General features: G+C 45.5%; 7 non-coding genes across 7 annotated transcripts; all 7 read left to right on the plus strand.

The window, feature by feature from the left end:
- Positions 1 to 2,284: 2,284 nt before the first annotated feature.
- Positions 2,285 to 2,366, plus strand: trnas-aga (transfer RNA serine (anticodon AGA)). Its single transcript has one exon. It is a non-coding gene; the product is annotated as a tRNA-Ser (tRNA).
- A 348-nt stretch (positions 2,367 to 2,714) lies between these two features.
- On the plus strand, positions 2,715 to 2,796 carry trnas-cga (transfer RNA serine (anticodon CGA)). Its single transcript has one exon. It is a non-coding gene; the product is annotated as a tRNA-Ser (tRNA).
- A 344-nt stretch (positions 2,797 to 3,140) lies between these two features.
- Positions 3,141 to 3,222, plus strand: trnas-uga (transfer RNA serine (anticodon UGA)). Its single transcript has one exon. It is a non-coding gene; the product is annotated as a tRNA-Ser (tRNA).
- Positions 3,223 to 3,466: 244 nt separating this feature from the next.
- trnas-uga (transfer RNA serine (anticodon UGA)) lies at positions 3,467 to 3,548 on the plus strand. Its single transcript has one exon. It is a non-coding gene; the product is annotated as a tRNA-Ser (tRNA).
- Positions 3,549 to 4,937: 1,389 nt separating this feature from the next.
- trnas-cga (transfer RNA serine (anticodon CGA)) lies at positions 4,938 to 5,019 on the plus strand. Its single transcript has one exon. It is a non-coding gene; the product is annotated as a tRNA-Ser (tRNA).
- A 344-nt stretch (positions 5,020 to 5,363) lies between these two features.
- Positions 5,364 to 5,445, plus strand: trnas-uga (transfer RNA serine (anticodon UGA)). Its single transcript has one exon. It is a non-coding gene; the product is annotated as a tRNA-Ser (tRNA).
- A 2,270-nt stretch (positions 5,446 to 7,715) lies between these two features.
- On the plus strand, positions 7,716 to 7,797 carry trnas-aga (transfer RNA serine (anticodon AGA)). The gene has a single exon. It is a non-coding gene; the product is annotated as a tRNA-Ser (tRNA).
- Positions 7,798 to 11,534: the final 3,737 nt, after the last annotated feature.

Here is an 11,534-nt window from a genome sequence, read left to right on the forward strand (position 1 = left end):
GTGGAAAAAAAGTATTTTAACAAAAATAAATTGATGTCTTACCATAGCTCAAAAACAATGAATGGCAGCAAAGCACGAAATTAATTCACATAAACTCAGTTTACACTGCGTATCAGGCAGATTGGTTGGAGTTGTGGCGATGTTTAGGGTTAATTAATTCGCCTCGCTAATGTAATGTTACTTCAAATAAAATATGATTTTCAGATTCACAGACAAATGAACATACCTGAAAGGGATGCACGGGATTCATCTTGTACTTTTTTTCTTTTTCTCTTCTCAGCCCCAGACTGTTGTTGTCTTTTCCCGAGCATTGTATTGCATTAATCTATCTGCTAGCAGCCGCAAAGGTGCGAACACAGGTGGACCGGGCCGCGTGAATGTGCGTCCGCGCGTGTGAACGCAAAAAATGTCTTGACACGTGTCACATGTTTTTTTGCGTTCATCATGAAATGCATTTAAAAATATATATTTCTTATTTTTTATGTATATTAATTCTTTTGTTAATATTAATATACAAGGAAGAGATTTTTTTTTTTTGAGCAGCGGAGATGGTGCCCCCCTTCGGAGGTGAGGCCCTACGCAGCCTGCGTACTCTGTGTATAGGGAGCGGCGGTACTGGGCAAAATGGCCCAGTGGCCTAATGGATAAGGCATCAACCTCCGGGGCTTGGGATTGTTGGTTCAAGTCCCATCTGGGTTGTCTTTGAAGGTCTCACTTCAATTTGGGAGCAATGTTTGGTGGATGAAACACAGTAGCTGTGAAAACCTTCTTGAGATGAACCTAAAAGGTTCCGCTAAGCTATGGCAAGGGGCTTTCAGAGGGCCAACTCCGCAAACAGGTGCTTCCGCAGACAGGTGCCTGGATAGCTCAGTCGGTAGAGCATCAGACTTCTAATCTAGGATGGACTAGATGGACTAGAAATCCATTGGGGTTTCCCTGCGCAGGTTCGAATCCTGCCGACTACGTTGTTTTGCACGTCCACTTATGTTGTTGTTCTCTTTTCTTTCAAGCCTCCTATACGTAATTGCAATCCTCCTCTGCATCTCACAAACAAGCCCCTGTCACTTAGAGACCAGGCAGCTGTGGGTGAGCGACAGTGGTTTGCCGCAACCGTACAGTGATCCGTACTCTGTGTTGTGGCCAGAGAAATCCCAGTTTGAATCCCGGTCACAGCAGCGCGTACCTGTTAACGGAAAGCCATGCTGGGCTGAGTTTTCATCACCTCAGGCCATGGCTGGATTTCTCACCCCAACCTCTGCTGTATCTAGTGTTGCCCACATCCGGCCAACAGAGCAGATGAGTCAAGGCCAGGTGTAGTCGTGGCCGAGAGGTTAAGGCGATGTACTCGAAATCTGTTGGGGTCTCCCCGTGCAGGTTCGAACCCTGCCAACTATGTCGGTTGGTATTTCCACAAAGTCCACTTGCTTATTTTGCTCATTGCCCCCTAACGGAAATGCCGTCCTCCTCTGAATCTCGCAAACAAACCAGTGTCCCTTAGTGTCCAGGTAGCTGCAGAGCTTATCGGTGAGCGAGCGGTGTGCCGTGATCGTATAGTGGTCAGTACTCTGCGTTGTGGCCGCAGCAACCCCTTTGTGGCACATTTTCCCCACTCCATCTGCTTCTGGAGAGTTGCTTTATGCAAAGCTCTTTTCAAGACTGATGCTAGCACAGTTCCAAAAGGCCCAGGCGAAATGTGCTTTTGGCCATGCTTTTGGACCATGGCTTTGGTAACACCTAATGACTTCAATGTCTTTCACGGTGCAGCTCAGCAGTGGCATGGCACAGCTCTGAAACGCCGTTTCCTGGAGGACGACTGCATCTGTTTTTTTTAAGAGGACGCAGGTCTGTGCTGTGATGAGAAAGTGTTGTCGGGGGGCAAGGGGCTTGCAGAGGGCCAACTCCGCAAACAGGTGCTTCCGCAGACAGGAGCCCGGATAGCTCAGTCGGTAGAGCATCAGACATTTAATCTGAGGGTCCAGGATTCAAGTCCCTGTTCGGGCGAAGGCCTGTCTGTTTGTCAGAGACCTCGTTGTTATTTTCATATCACTTGGTGGCTGTCCATTGTAGTGTGGCCTGCGAGAGCACGTTGCTCTGAATTCAGATCATCAGCTTGTGTGGAAAGAGTGCCCGTGAAGTTAGCTGAGTGTGTTAGATTAGAGAGCTACGCTGTCCCTGCTTCCCAGAGATTGAACGGAAAAGTTGTACAAGAGCTAGTGCACCTTCCTCTACCCCTGTTGACCCTGTGCTTGATTGCACCTCAGCAGGAAAGAGAAAGCAGAAGTCTGTAGTCGTGGCCGAGTGGTTAAGGCGATAGACTAGAAATCTATTGGGGTTTCCCCGCGCAGGTTCGAATCCTGTCGACTATGTTGTTTTGCACGTCCACTTATGTTGTTGTTCTCTTTTCTTTCAAGCCTCCTATACGTAATTGCAATCCTCTTCTGCATCTCACAAACAAGCCCCTGTCACTTAGTGACCAGGCAGCTGTGGGTGAGCGACAGTGGTTTGCCGTGACCGTACAGTGATCCGTACTCTGTGTTGTGGCCAGAGAAATCCCAGTTTGAATCCCGGTCACAGCAGCGCGTACCTGTCAACGGAAAGCCATGCTGGGCTGAGTTTTCGTCACCTCAGGCCATGGCTGGATTTCTCACCCCAACCTCTGCTGTATCTAGTGTTGCCCACATCCGGCCAACAGAGCAGACGAGTCAAGGCCAGGTGTAGTCGTGGCCGAGAGGTTAAGGCAATGGACTCGAAGTCCATTGGGGTCTCCCCGCGCAGGTTCGAACCCTGCCGACTACGTCGGTTGGTATTTCCACAAAGTCCACTTGCTTATTTTGCTTATTGCCCCCTAACGGAAATGCCGTCCTCCTCTGAATCTCGCAAACAAACCAGTGTCCCTTAGTGTCCAGGTAGCTGCAGAGCTTATCGGTGAGCGAGCGGTGTGCCGTGATCGTATAGTGGTCAGTACTCTGCGTTGTGGCCGCAGCAACTTCGGTTCGAATCCGGGTCACGGCAGCGTGTTCCTGTTAACTGCGAGCAATGCATGTGCCGCTTTTTACAACCTCAGGCCATTTATGCCCCAACTGTGCTGCGTTCAATGTTGCCCAAATTCAGCAGAAAAAGTCAACGGGCTGCCACCATGCGTAGTCGTGGCTGAGAGGTTAAGGCGATGGACTTGAAATCCATTGGGGTCTCCCCGCACAGGTTCGAACCCTGCCGGCTACGGAACAGCGGGCTGCTTTTGCTTTTTCTCTTTGTGAGAGGAACTGTGGCTTTTGCTCTGAATTCAGATCATCAGCTTGTGTGGAAAGAGTGCCCATGAAGTTAGCTGAGTGTGTTAGAGAGCTATGCTTTCCCTGCTTCCCAGAGATTGTACGGAAAAGTTGCACAAGAGCCATTTCACCTTCTTCTACCCCTGTTGACCCTGTGCTTGTTTGCCACCTCCGCAGGAGAGAGAAAACAGACGTCTGTAGTCGTGGCCGAGTGGTTAAGGCGATGGACTTGAAATCCATTGGGGTCTCCCCGCGCAGGTTCGAACCCTGCCGACTACGGAACTGCCAGCTGCTTTTGCTTTTTCTCTCTGTGAGAGGAACTGTGGCTTTTGCGACGTTTGGTTGCGGGCCTGCGTGTTTAATCCCATATTAAATAATTCAAGTCCAGCGACTAGTCGCAATTTAGCTTTTGTTGTAGTCCCTACACTCTGATGTTGCCTAGAGAAACGTTCAATAAATCGACAGCAACATCTTGTACGGCTCATCAAGATTGGGATTTGATAGTTTTTTTTTCCAAGTCGCCCAGTCCTTTTTGGCTGTCCCTTTGTGGCACATTTTTCCCACTCCATCTGCTTCTGTAGAGTTGCTTTATGCACAGCTCTTTTCAAGACTGATGCTAGCACAGTTCCAAAAGGCCCAGGCGAAATGTGCTTTTGGCCATGCTTTTGGACCATGGCTTTGGTAACACCTAATGACTTCAATGTCTTTCACGGTGCAGCTCAGCAGTGGCATGGCACAGCTCTGAAACGCCGTTTCCTGGAGGACGACTGCATCTGTTTTTTTTAAGAGGACGCAGGTCTGTGCTGTGATGAGAAAGTGTTGTCGGGGGGCAAGGGGCTTGCAGAGGGCCAACTCCGCAAACAGGTGCTTCCGCAGACAGGAGCCCGGATAGCTCAGTCGGTAGAGCATCAGACATTTAATCTGAGGGTCCAGGATTCAAGTCCCTGTTTGGGCGAAGGCCTGTCTGTTTGTCAGAGACCTCGTTGTTATTTTCATATCACTTGGTGGCTGTCCATTGTGGTGTGGCCTGCGAGAGCACGTTGCTCTGAATTCAGATCATCAGCTTGTGTGGAAAGAGTGCCCATGAAGTTAGCTGAGTGTGTTAGATTAGAGAGCTATGCTGTCCCTGCTTCCCAGAGATTGTACGGAAAAGTTGTACAAGAGCTAGTGTACCTTCCTCTACCCCTGTTGACCCTGTGCTTGGTTGCACCTCAGCAGGAAAGAGAAAGCAGAAGTCTGTAGTCGTGGCCGAGTGGTTAAAACGATGGACTAGAAATCTATTGGGGTTTCTCCGCGCAGGTTCGAATCCTGCAGACTACGTTGTTTTGCACGTCCAATAATGTTATTGTTCTCTTTTCTTTCAAGCCTCCTATACGTAATTGCAATCCTCCTCTGCATCTCACAAACAAGCCCCTGTCACTTAGTGACCAGGCAGCTGTGGGTGAGCGACAGTGGTTTGCCGCGACCGTACAGTGATCCGTACTCTGTGTTGTGGCCAGAGAAATCCCAGTTTGAATCCCGGTCACAGCAGCGCATACCTGTTAACGGAAAGCCATGCTGGGCTGAGTTTTCGTCACCTCAGGCCATGGCTGGATTTCTCACCCCAACCTCTGCTGTATCTAGTGTTTCCCACATCCGGCCAACAGAGCAGCCGAGTCAAGGCCAGGTGTAGTCGTGGCCGAGAGGTTAAGGCGATGGACTCGAAATCCATTGGGGTCTCCCCGCGCAGGTTTGAACCCTGCCGACTACGTCGGTTGGTATTTCCACAAAGTTCACTTGCTTATTTTGCTCATTGCCCCCTAACGTAAATGCCGTCCTCCTATGAATCTCGCAAACAAACCAGTGTCCCTTAGTGTCCAGGTAGCTGCAGAGCTTATCGGTGAGCAAGCGGTGTGCCGTGATCATATAGTGGTCAGTACTCTGCGTTGTGGCCGCAGCAACCCCGGTTCGAATCCGGGTCACGGCAGCATGTTCCTGTTAACTGCGAGCAAAGCTTGTGCCGCTTTTTACAACCTCAGGCCATTTATGCCCCAACTGTGCTGCGTTCAATGTTGCCCAAATTCAGCAGAAAAAGTCAACAAGCTGACACTATGCGTATTCGTGGCCGAGAGGTTAAGGCAATGGACTTGAAATCCATTGGGGTCTCCCCGCGCAGGTTCGAACCCTGCCGACTATGGAACAGCCGGCTGCTTTTGCTTTTTCTCTCTGTGAGAGGAACTGTGGCTTTTGCTCTGAATTCAGATCATCAGCTTGTGTGGAAAGAGTGCCCATGAAGTTAGCTGAGTGTGTTAGAGAGCTATGCTTTCCCTGCTTCCCAGAGATTGTACGGAAAAGTTGCACAAGAGCTAGTGCACCTTCCTCTACCCCTGTTGACCCTGTGCTTGGTTGCCACCTCCGCAGGAGAGAGAAAGCAGATGTCTGTAGTCGTTGCCGAGTGGTTAAGGCGATGGACTTGAAACCCATTGGGGTCTCCCTGCGCAGGTTCGAACCCTGCTGACTACGGAACAGCCAGCTGCTTTTGCTTTTTCTCTCTGTGAGAGGAACTGTGGCTTTTGTGACGTTTGGTTGCGGGCCTGCGTGTTTAATCCCATATTGAATAATTCAAGTCCAGAGACTAGTCGCAATTTAGCTTTTGTTGTAGTCCCTACACTCTGATGTTGCCTAGAGAAACGTTCAATAAATCGACAGCAACATCTCGTACGGCTCATCAAGATTGGGATTTGATAGTTTTTTTTCCAAGTCGCCCAGTCCTTTTTGGCTGTCCCTTTGTGGCACATTTTTCCCACTCCATCTGCTTCTGGAGAGTTGCTTTATGCACAGCTCTTTTCAAGACTGATGCTAGCACGGTTCTAAAAGGTAACACCTAATGACTTCAAGGTCTTTCAAGGTGCAGCTCAGCAGTGGCATGGCACAGCTCTGAAACGCCGTTTCCTGGAGGACGACTGCATCTGTTTTTTTTAAGAGGACGCAGGTCTGTGCTGTGATGAGAAAGTGTTGTCAGCCGGTAAGGAAATAACTGCCTGAATGTAGATTATACCGGTTTTTAACCAGTTTTGATAAAGACAGCTGAGACTACACTCAGAGATTGAGATACTGTTCAGAATTGTACGCACGCACCCCACGTGGAAATTTCCTAGTCTATCTGTGTTTTATCCAATCAGGTTAGAACACCTATATGCGTGACGCAGTTAATGACCTTATGTAAGAGTATAATTGTTATTGATTTGTGATTGTAAGCAGAGCGTCCTAGGAACTCATGGCGAGTGTTGAAGCTGGCTTCTGCTGATGTTACTGCAAACCATCTTCAGGCGATGGACTAGAAATCCATTGGGGTCTCCCCGCGCAGGTTCGAATCCTGCTGACTACGTCCAGGCTGCGCGCACTTTTCGTCTGACTTTCCTGGGTTCAAGTTCCTGTTTGGGCGTGTAAGACAACTTTTGTAGAGCGTGGAGGATTCGGACTCATACCTTCCTATCCATCTCAGCATGAATCAACGTTTATCCTTTCCTCATTATTTTTATATAATTATTTGATTGTTTGAATGATTAATTAACTTTGAATTGATTTTAACTAATGAGTAAGTTAACACATTGCTTAACATGAGAATGTTCAGTGCGTTTGCCTGTCTCTTTATAACTTTTTTCAGGAGCCACCAAACTAGGTCAGAGGTCACGGAGACCTTGAGTGGAGCTGAGGGCTGAGGACCGGAAGCAACTGTCTCCATTGTTATTTCTATGAGTTAATAATATCTAAAATGTCTTAAGGGATTTTGCTGTTTTTACGGTTAATTCTTTTAAGGTGATTATACCTTTTATTCAAGATAGACTTTGTGTGCTAAGGATATAACTGCCTGAATGTAGATTATACCGGTTTTTAACAAGTTTTGATAAAGACGGCTGAGACTACACTCAGCCTCGGATAAGAAACAGATTATACTTTAAGTGTGTGTGTTCTATTTGATTGTGGATCCGTTTCACAGGTCTGGAGTCAGCTCTAAACAGTCTAGTGAATGTCTGACGTTTATGCTTGAGATACTGTTCAGAATTGTACGCACGCACCCCACGTGGAAATTTTCCTAGTCTATCTGTGTTTTATCCAATCAGGTTAAAACACCTATATGCGTGACGCAGTTAATGACCTTATGTGAGAGTATAATTGTTATTGATTTGTGATTGTAAGCAGAGCGCCCTAGGAACTCATGGTGAGTGTTGAAGCGGGCTTCTGCTGATGTAACTGCAAACTATCTTCAGTAAACTTTATTTATTTATTTATTTAAATCTCTGACTCCGGCTCTTCCTCGTCTGACAGACTGGTCATTCTTTGGGTTAAACTGCATACCATCCCTACAAGCGACATCTATTGCTGGTGAGCTCTTGCTTGCTCTACATGTCATCGGGCAGCACGACCAATGCGCCAGGCAAGAGCACAATGGAAAGGTCAAGCTTCGTAGTCGTGGCCGAGTGGTAAAGGCGATGGACTAGAAATCCATTGGGGTCTCCCCGCACAGGTTCGAATCCTGCCGACTACCTCCAGGCTAAGCGAAGGATTTAGTTTGCGACTTTCCTTGATTGTTTGCAACCCCAGTGTTTCTTGGGAAAAGGGATGTGCTGGTAGGGAAAAGCAACCAAAATTAAACCGCAGCGCGCGACAACTGACTGCCCTGGGGGCCCTCCATTTTCAAAGACGAATGACAGAGGGTGAGGTTGCAGTGGCTGTCCCGTAGCTCGCCGTGATCGTATAGTGGTTAGTACTCTGCGTTGTGGCCGCAGCAACTCCGGTTCGAATCCGGGTCACGGCAGACTTTTCAAGGTGGCATTGGCGTTGCACTCTGTGATGCCATCCGTAATCTCCAGCCTCCTTTTAGTGCAGGCTGTGCTAATGGCACGTCCTGAATGTTTACGTTTCCTAAAGTGTAGAAGACTTGGGATTCGAAATGAGCAACGGGACCTTTGATGCCAGCACGCTGTGTAGGTAAGCATTGATCAAGTCACGCTTCTGAGGCATGGAAGGAATCGTTTCAATGGTTAAGTCTCCATTTATTGCCACAACAACAGAAAGACCTTCTGCAGTTGTCCTTGATCTTTTTAATGTCTCCCACATGACATGGTCCAAACTACTGTGTTTTACTGACGTCTACACCTACAACAACCATAAACCCAACCTCACAGTAACCTGTTGTGTTTTAGCAACATCTACACCAACCACAATTCTAAACCCCACCTCACGGTAAACTTTTGTGTACCGTAAAGGTCTGCTCCGACCACAACCCTAAACCTTGCCTACTTGCAAGGCACTGCCATGGAGCCCGGGTAGCTCAGTCGATAGAGCATCAGACTTTTAATCTGAGGGTCCAGGGTTCAAGTCCCTGCTCTGGCATGTAAGGCTCTTCTTGTGGAGCCACAGCTTTTGCCAGTGAGCTATTGCTTGCTGAAAGAGTCATCTGGATGCACAACACGTGTACTAGGCATGAGGACATGGAGAGCACAGGCAGTCTTGTAGTTGCGGCCGAGTGATTAAGGTGGTGCATTAGAAATCCATTGGGGTCTTCTCGCGCTGGTTCGAGTCCTGCAGACCACGTGCTCGTCCTCTTCCTTTTTAAACTTGCAACAGTCATCAAACGTTTGCAATTCCAGCATTACTTGGGAAAAGCGTCATGCGAAACATGCCACACAGGGGCCACAACGGCTGTCCGGTAACTTGCCGTGAACGGATTGTGGTCAGTACTCTGCATTGTGGCCGCAGCAACCCCGCTTCGAATCAAGGTCACGGCAGGATTCTTTACGGTGACATTGGCATCACTCCCGCCACCTGTTTTGTACAACACACTTTTCAGTGCACGCTGCTACTCTGACACGTCACAAGCGCTTAAATCTAAGCTAATGCCCCAGTGATCCCGGATAACTCAGTCGGTAGAGCGTCAGACTTTTCATCTGACGTTTCTGGGTTCAAGTCCCTGTTTGGGCGTGTAAGACAACTTTTGTAGAGCGTGGAGGATTCGGATTTCTACCTTCCTATCATGCATGAATCAACGTTTATCCTTTCCTCATCATCTTGTTTCTCATTTTTTTCATATAATCATTTGATTATCTGAATGAGTAATTAACTTTGAATTGATTTTAACTAATGAGTAAGTTAACACATTGCTTAATATAAGAATGTTCAGTGCGTTTGCCTGTTTCTTTATAACTTTTTCAGGAGCCACCAAACTAGGTCAGAGGTCACGGAGACCTTGAGTGGAGCTGAGGGCTGAGGACCGGAAGCAACTGTCTCCGTTGTTATTTCTAAGAGTTAATACTATCTAAAATGTCTTAAGGGATTTTGCTGTTTTTACGGTTAATTCTTTTAAGGTGATTATACCTTTTATTCAAGATAGACTTTGTGTAGTAAGGATATAACAGCCTGAATGTAGATTATACCAGTTTTTAACCAGTTTTGATAAAGAGGGCTGAGACTACACTCAGCCTCGGATAAGAAACAGATTATATTTAAGTGTGTGTGTTCTATTTGATTGTGGATCCGTTTCACCGGTCTGGAGTCAGCTCTGAACAGTCTAGTGGATGTCTGATGTTTATGCTTGAGATATTGTTCAGAATTGTACGTACGCACCCCACGTGGAAATTCCAACTGGAATTCTCAATGGAATCCTATAAAGAAATCCAATTGGAATCCTTTAGGAAAGGTTCCAAAATATGTTAGAAATTCCAATAGGATTTCTGTATATGATTCCATTTAGAATTCCTATTTGTTTTTGGAACCTTAAAACCTAAAGGAATCCATCAGATTGTCTAATACGACTTATATGACAAGTATATGGGATTTTAATGGAATCCTAAATGTACACTTTTCTTTTGTATCTGTGACTGTCTTATGAAAAGTCACCTTGACACCTTAATTGTTGTGCAACCTATATTAGAGAACAGCATTAGTGCTCAAACCTCTGAAAATATTGATTTAAAAAGGGCAACAAAATTATGTCCTGTTGTTTCAACATTGTTCAATTTGAATTCAGTTTTCATTATATGAGCAGATAAAAAATATTCACACACAATGTTTTAAAAAATTACACAAAATTGTGGTGTCTTTTTGTCATTTTGCACTTAATCAGCGCATATTGAGAGACGGGCTTCCCTATTTGGCTGGCTTCAACATTCTATTTATTTTTGATGTAAACTGTCAGAGATAAGAAAAAGAAACATATTTAGACCCAAAACACATCTGAGAGCAAAAGACCCCCACCACCCCCTCCAGCCACAGCACTCAGCAGTACCCAAACTAGCCACGGGTTGTTTAAAAATGTTAACTTTATATTTGATTTAAGAGATGACTATAAACTGTTTAACAAAACTAATAACTCATAAAGCAAAAATTAAACTTGACTCCACATAACACACTGATTTAGATTTATAAATGTATAAATGTCTGAGCATAATTAATACTTAATTAATACCATTTATGCAGACTTATTTTATTTGAAATTTCTCATTTATTTTTTTCTATCTGAGAAGTGACTAATACTCTGAGAAATAATTGACAATTTTATTTTAATGCTAAATCTCAAGCCCTGACATAGTTTTTAAAGTAGATAGCAAAGTCCTGAGTGTAATTATATAATTATATTTGTATATTTTTGTTTTTAATGTCTTAAAATATGACAATATTTCCAAAATATTTTTTAGGAAAAAAAACGTACCGATGATGTCAGAGACTTATTTGGAGTCCAGTTGTGGCTTAGCTGCTTTGTCTCTGAAGGCATTTGAACATTTGCCAGTGCAGCAGTGTGTACTAAGGGTGTTCCTTCCAATCATGGCTACTAAGAGATCTTTTGTGGCCATTTTAGGGTCAGTCCAATTCACATGGACATGGACAAACTGTTGTGATTGAAGTATTGGGGCCAATTCTCACCTAAAAATAGTGATCAAAAAACATTTTTAGAGCTGCTTCAATAGCAAGAGGTGAACCAACAAAAAAAACATTAGGCACTATGTTATACACAATCTTTATGTAAGGTATAAATCACACACAGGCAGTTGTTATTATTTGTTGATGTGATGAAGCTCGCCTCCACACTTCCAGAGGATTTTTTCCAAATGCTGTTATTAATAAAAGCTTATTCATTATATGGATTATCACTTAGGATATATACTGTTATGAGGCTAACAATAACCGCTTTTCTACTGTTGTGCTGAATCAATCTTTATGCTGAACCGCTCCATTCTGTGACAAACAGGGCCAGACAGCATGGATACGGTTTCATTTTACACTGTT

Source organism: Danio aesculapii, chromosome 4 (assembly GCF_903798145.1).
Source record: "Danio aesculapii chromosome 4, fDanAes4.1, whole genome shotgun sequence".
Classification (NCBI taxonomy): Eukaryota; Metazoa; Chordata; class Actinopteri; order Cypriniformes; family Danionidae; genus Danio; species Danio aesculapii.